This window comes from Dermacentor variabilis, chromosome 11, assembly GCF_050947875.1.
Source record: "Dermacentor variabilis isolate Ectoservices chromosome 11, ASM5094787v1, whole genome shotgun sequence".
In the NCBI taxonomy this organism is placed as follows: domain Eukaryota; kingdom Metazoa; phylum Arthropoda; class Arachnida; order Ixodida; family Ixodidae; genus Dermacentor; species Dermacentor variabilis.
In genome coordinates this window covers 14,098,236-14,105,497 of record NC_134578.1, presented here as the reverse complement: position 1 = coordinate 14,105,497, position 7,262 = coordinate 14,098,236, and positions in this window count along the sequence as shown.

Sequence of the window (7,262 nt, the reverse complement as noted above, 5' to 3'; positions counted from 1 at the left end):
ATGCCCGTAAGCCATTGTGCTGAGAGAAAAGCAGAATAATTAGGCAAAATCCTAGACTGAAAGCACGTATGGGATGCCTGATTAGCCCAAGCAGGACATAACTGCACGAACCGCACTGTTTCAAAGGGGATGCCAATAAATCTCGTCAACAATGGCTCTATTCACTCTGCTCGTGCTTGAGAAGTCGTCGGTGGGAGATAGCGAGCCGCAAATTTTCGGTTCATTCGATTCACGCGCGATTCGATGCACTTGCCGATTAGGTGCCATGCAGACGAGGCTCGTAGCTCTGGGCGATGTTTGCCGACATAGCGGGCGTTTTTAGTGAACGTGGAAGCGCTCACTAACCTCTTCGACAAGGTTTCAACACAGCCGGAATAGGGTGGCACATTTTTTTTTCTCGCCTCTCTTGTCGCGCTTGCTCGATTGTCCGCGCAGCCAGACGTGACCTTTCATAAGGCCCTGGCATCTTAACTAGAATGGGCCTCTTGCATAAATAACAAGTTACACGCAATAAAACTCCTGCTAGGAGAGTGGAAGTCGTGCAGTCACCAGCAACGCTTCTGTGAGGTGATCTTATGTCGACTTCGAATTGGGCATACACGCCTGACACACAATTTTTTACTACAAAACGAAAACCCGCCAACTTGCGAGAAGTGCCATGAACCACTTACAGTAATGCGCATTATTGAGATGTCCACGTACTGAAACACCAAGACGGAAGCTTTTACAGAATCTCTATAACCGACATATAACTTTACACCCCGCCTCAATACTGAGAGATGATCCGGTAGTGCCCTTCACTGACTTGTTGAGCTTTTTAGAAGAAACCGGTTTTTCGCACAGACTATAACGTAACTCAGCTTTTGCCGCTTTAATATTTGATTGCTTAATATCTTGTGGCAGGCGCAGAATGGCCTTTTGCGCCATTAAACCAGATTATGTTCACCTTCCAAAAGACGACCTGGAAGCGTTCAGTGAAACGCAAAATAAACGCTTGCGGAGTCGGTCGGCCCCGTACCTGGAATACAATCGTTGGTATTTCTGGCAGTGGACGCGCATAAACCCACTGCGAGACGAAGAGCTGAGTCCACGAAACAGGCGCCTGTAGGTTGAAACGTTCGATTGCATCGACAACGGTGCATAAACCATTCCTTCCTATAGTTGCCGTTCAGCCACCATGCTCAGCCCAGTGCGACGTTGGCTGCCTGAGGTATACTGAAAGTTCCGCTTCACTCTTTCTCGTTGAAAACAAATTGCGACTCTGTGTTCGGCAAACGAAAGCCGTACCCAGGAATTTTGTAACATTGCCCCTGCGGTTATCTGCCGAACTTTGCCGCAGTGCACCGGAGCATCGCAGTGCAGCAGCGTAAACTCTTTGGGCAGCATTTGAAAACATGATATTTCAAAAAACCACCCGAATCTCAATAACTTTCAGTTAGCAACATCGAGTGATTACGCACTTCAAATAATATGCCTACTTACTGCACTTATTCGAAGCTTCCCTGCTGCGTTATAGCGGTGTTTTAATCCTGACCAAAACACTGCTGTAATGCAGCAAAGACGTTGCGCCTAAGTGCCGTAAATACGCTTGTTAATAAAAGGGGCGCACCCTCTCGACCTTGCTAACTGAAAGTTGTAGTAATTCGGGCGCCCTTCTGATATATCATGTTTTGAAATGTTGCCCATTAAGTTACGCTGCTTCACTGCGGTGTTCCAGTGCACTGCGGTGAAGTTCGATTAGTGGCCGCAGGGGCAATGTTCGAAATTCCTGCACATGTGTTTTCGTCAGGGCTGTAACGTAGGGGGGGGGGGGGGGGTTATGGAGTGCGAATATATGTCTTCATAGTAGTGACCATCAGTTGCCAAAATTTTTCGCCCACTGTAACTTTCCTGAGATTACTTCTCTCTTCTGCCTTTGCTCTAGCCTTTCCTTTTACAAGACCAGTACCTCAGCGCTCCCGCCTGCCCACTTTGTCGGTCACAAGACCTTGTTGCGAATGGTTGCAAATAGCACGTTTACGATCAAGCGCTAACCTCCCGGCCACAATCAGGCCCTCAATAATCCGCGCTGTCCTTACCAGGTGAATACGCGGCGTGCATCAGCTATGACGTACGGCAGACAGCACGAAAGATCGCTGCTCTGAAGGTTCGATAAGAGAGTATCACAAGCTACAGTGCCACCTACGAGCTAGCCTGCGTGCGTGCTTGTCAATCTTCTAGGCACGCGCAAACGATCGCAGATGGCCGGGCGCCATGATGCCATTACATGTGTGTCATGCCTCACAGTCGACAGAACAACGCGCGCGGCCAATAATCGAGTCGGGACTCTGAGTAGACAGAAAATGAAACCGGCTTTTCAGCATTCGTTCGCGAAGCGGCAACGGCGATCGACTCATGCTCAAACAAGAGCGCTGAGTGCTTACGTTGGATAAATTATTTTTACTCCTTCGGGTTAGTGACAACGAGTAAACGAGTCTCACCAAAAGTAATCTAGAGGTGCATGCATTGAAGACGGTTGCGCTCGCTCCGAAACAACGCTTGCAAGAGATGACTGTGTGACCGAGCGAACGACTAAGCAAGCGTCAACGAAACGAGCCAGCGAACGAGCGGGCGATCGCTCGTTTTTCTTTGAGTGCCCCAGTGCCGCATCTACGTCTAAACCTATAAAGCACACGCGAATTAGCAAGTACGCCTCAAAGAGCTATGACGCTGTCGTTCGGCTAAGAACGCGCCCCGTAACTTGCTGTCGTGAGAGTACGCAAGCTTTGTCATCGGCGGTTTTGCATCGCAAATCCACCGGCCGATCCCCAGCGACGAACACTAGCGCAAGAGGCAAACAAAGTTATTCGCTGTCAAGAAGGCTGTAGCAAGTAACCGCAAAGAGGCAGAGAGTTGCTTCAAGACCCGTTATCAAGAGCAAGCGCTCCAAACCATGTGACAATCACCCCATGGTTCTGTCACCGTACGTATGCACAGATTTCGTGGTTCCTGTCCAGGAACGCGCCGATCGAGCGTTATCAGCCCGAAAGTTTTTCTATTTTGTAAGTCCGCGCTTAGCGAACCGTCCTGGAGCATTTTCGTGTTGCTAAAGGAAGGGACCCTGCAACCACGAGCGCGCACAGAACCCATATAACGCGCGTTCCAGCTAACGTGAGCCACGCTGTTCAAATAAATAAAAAAGAAAGTACAGAAAAGAGAAAGAAAACAGAGGCGCACATTCGCGGGTGGAAAAATTCCACTCCCGGAGGAGCGCCCAGAAGAAACAGGGACTTGTTAGCCATCTTGAGGACGCCTAATCGTCATAGGGACGCTACGTCGTCGGGTCGTTCACCTCCTCAAGCCTTCGTAGATATCAGAGCAGAGGGTTCTGGGATATCAAAGAATCACGCCACCTCGGATTGCCGGGCTCCGTAAACAACACGTCTAGGGATAATTGGGTCAATCGTCTGAACTGCGGGAGGCCGTGGCGGCCATGGGTGCCATTTTCAAACCGTTGTCACGACTGCGACTATAACATGTGGAGCTGTATCGCGCGGAACTTGATCGCGCTCGTCGCCCGAAATTGTCCGAATGGTGCGTTTGAAGACGTTCAGGCGGCGAAGTGGCCGAGACTGACCGCGCCGTGATAACAGAGAAGTTACGTAGGAACTTCGGCGCGCCTGAGACTCCTCGAGCTTGTAATTCAACTGAGTCGGTCCGCCGTCTGCTGATCGAGGAGAGCTCGGTGGATCTCAAGAACCCGGAATTGTTACCGATGGTGGGTCACGATAACCTTTCCCGATCGAAGGCGGACGCAGTGAAGGTGAGATCGGGCTGCGAGCGCGAGAGACCCGAAATCGCAAGAAAAAAAGAAAAGAAAAACGGCTGGTTTCTTTTGGCGGGAAAGGCAGGTGCGCCGGGGCAACCGAATTCATCACCATCCGAGATGTAGCGCGTCGTTTTGGAAGTCGAGCGGCCTTTTCTCTATCGTTCTTTTTGTTTTTTTGATGAACTTGGACTCGTGAACAAGGACAGACCCGAAGACGTGGGCCCAGCTGTGCGAGCTACGAGTCTCGACGCAGCCTTAACGCAGGTGAGAGTTGCTTTCAAAACGTAACGCAGCTGGTGTTTTACTCGGTATCGTAAGGACACTTGCTCGCACACTGCACGTGCCTACAATGTGCGTGTCGAGTTGATTGCGTGCTAATGCGACACTTCGCAGGGCGCGCAAAAAAAAAAAAAAAAAAAGAATGCACAATGTCTAGCCCGTGACAGAAGCGAGGGGAGTCGCGAGAATATTCATCATTAATAACGGTGCAGTGGTTCGGATTATCGCGTTATTATTTGCCGTTGTCAGCTGTTATGTTCAGTCGCGATCAAATGTTTGGGGACCAAAGGTAACTGTGCACAAGGTCTGGCCTGTGACAAATAGCGACGAGATAATTAATAGCGGTGCAGTGGTTGGGATAAGCGCGTTATTGTTTGCCGTTATCAGCTGTTATGTACAGTCGCGATCAAAAGTTGGGGGACCGAAGGTGCCGCGATTCTTTCTTTTTTCTTCGCAGCCTGGGCTGAAATCAAGAGCGCGCGCGTACGCGCGCGTGTTTGACTAAATGCGATGTGTTAAACGAATTCCAGGCCGCGGAGCTTCGCTTGAATATATTCAAATTTTTTGCTGATGCAGTGGTGCCCAAAGTTTTGATCGCGCCAGTACGTGTACGTATTACGCATTGATTGTCGTCTGCGCTGGTGCGGTCTGTTTGTCGTCTGTTCCGCGTCAGTGCTTCGTGAGTTCGGCTGCATTGTGCGTTCGGCGGCCAAGATGGCGGACCTCCGCCGACGGCTCGCCCGCACAATGGCGGCCGCTGTGTCCGCGCGGAGGTTTTCCGGACATGGCGCGTCCTCCTAACTTGCACTTTCTGACATGGCTGCGCCGGCACGCGAGCGCTGGGGTTCGAATGGCACTCGTCGGCGAGTGAAATTGTGCGCACCTGTCTCGTCGCCTGTAATGTCTGAACATTTCGAGCCGTTTTTGCAATTACGTTTACCGCGATTTCAATTAAGGCATGGTGGTCGGCCTCTTCGGCCCTCTCGGCTTTCGCCATCTTGGTTTCTCCGCCGAGGATTCTGCTCGTTCGCGGTCGACGTAACCTCGCCGCGTCTGTCTGCGTGAAATGCAATCGGTTGCTGGCGTAAAAAAGAAAAAAAAAATTGCGCCGCTGCTTTGGGTCCAAACATGCGGGAAAATTTGTTCTTCGCTCGCGATCAGTCACGAGCGCTTGTCGTTTATTAAATGAACGAATAATGTCTTTTCACCCGCAACAACTGCAAATCTGCATCAACCTCACGAAATCGCCCTCCCTTCCCGCTAAGGAGACCGTCGGCCCGAATCCAGGAGAGCTTGCCGTCGCGCAAACTCCGCGAGAGAGTTTATTTCATTCGATGGCGCGGAAAATTTCGCCGCCCGGCTAATCACTAACGGACGTGTTTCCCGCCTAGGGATTTGTCGGGCGTCAAAGGTCATTGTTCTGGGCACAAGCGCGCCCCAGGCTTCGCGACTGCTATACGCTCCTGGGCCTTGCGGTTCAAATGCTGCGGTACCTATAACGGTCTGCCCTAGGGAGACCTGTATATAAACCCGGGCCCCCGGTGGCATCGGCACCCCAGTCGACCGTTGGCCTCCGAGGTGTGCAGACGTCGAGATCGCTGCAGGACCCACCGAACTTTTGGCGGGAAGAGCTGGCACCGGCCAACGGTCTTTGTTGGAGACACCTTGATCGCGTGCGTGTCGTGTGGAACTCTTGATGGCCCGTTCGCTGTCGACGTGGGAGAGGGTCTTGCGGACAAGGACCGACCTCGAGATGCGACTACGAGCGGCTTCGACGCGGCGCAACGAAGGTGAGTTGGCTATTTGCGTTCGGGGAAGCGGTTTATTTAAAATTGTAGCTGCACTTGGGCATTTTATTCCTCATCTTCTAAGGCTATGTTAGCGGAGCTCTTGTTTCAGCTGTTAGGTGACCGAAGCGATGAGGGGTTTGTTGCGCGTATTAGCTGAAGGGTTTTTATTTATTTTTTTAGGAGAAAAGTTGTTTCTGCGGCGCGCATAACGAGAACGGACGGGCTGAGATGGCAGGTGGCTTCGTCGGCGCTTTGTTCTCTCCGTGTAACGTTTAGGCTGCACGACTCGGTAGCGTTCCGCTGCCGGCGATCTCGACCCTAACGGCGCGTTTCGAGTGTGCAGTGGTCATCGAGGCAAGTGTTCGTTGGTTGCAGTGCGGGCGCGCGACACCGTGCTTGTTTAATTTAATTGGTAAGCGAACGTTTACTGCAATTTGTATAGCTATTACGGAATTTTTGCGAGTGCTTACGGAAATTATAGAATTAGGAATTATATCGTTATCGATGTTTCCCGGCCGTCCCTGCTTTTAAAATGCGTAACAATTACCGGGCGAAGAGAGCTTTCGTATTTTCGATGTCGAAAATTTTTATGAATTTTTAAATTAGCTGTCTATCTAAATTTCATTAATTTAATTTGTTTTTATTGTGCAGCTCGCGGTGTGACGTTGCCGTTAGAGTTCAAGTGCTTGTGGGTCGATTACAAAAAAAAAAAATTGACGTGCTTATCAATCCTGATGTTTAATGCACGTATGGAAAAAAAAGTCCATATCTAGAAAATAGACGCATCGCTCATTTCATGACGAGGTACAAAAACAAGCGTACATCCAAGGAACGTGTTAACGTGGATTAATAAAACGAAATTCTTTGTCGTGCAGTAATAATCATGGCTGACTTGCAAACGTGCGGCGTTCCTGGTGATACAATAGGCTTCTTGTGTGGTTTTGGTTAGGGTGACGGAACAAAATGACCGTGTTTCCGAAGACGGACACGAATTTACAATGCGCCTTGCTCTCTTGAGGCGTGCGCTGACACGTAGGCCTGTCTGGCCAATGTTAACACGTACGGTGCCTTGGATGTGTGCTTGTTGTCGTATTTGTCTATTTCTGTGTTGTGTACATCCGTACAGTCTCGCTGGTTGGCCATCTTCACGGAGGGGGACGTCTGGCGAAATATTTTGGGGTCATTATTTTTATCCCCCCCCCCCAGCACAGCAGTTTACGCCGTTTTTGTAGTAGCTTCCTACAGCTGCAGCTTGTATTGCGTCTTTCCAGAGTGCCGCGATTTTACCGCTCACTGCTGGCTCGGCCCGACTCGACTCGAACGCGCCCGCGTTTTCCACGACGTTGGTGGTGGTTGCGTATCTCGTTAGGGCAGATGGGGCAGGT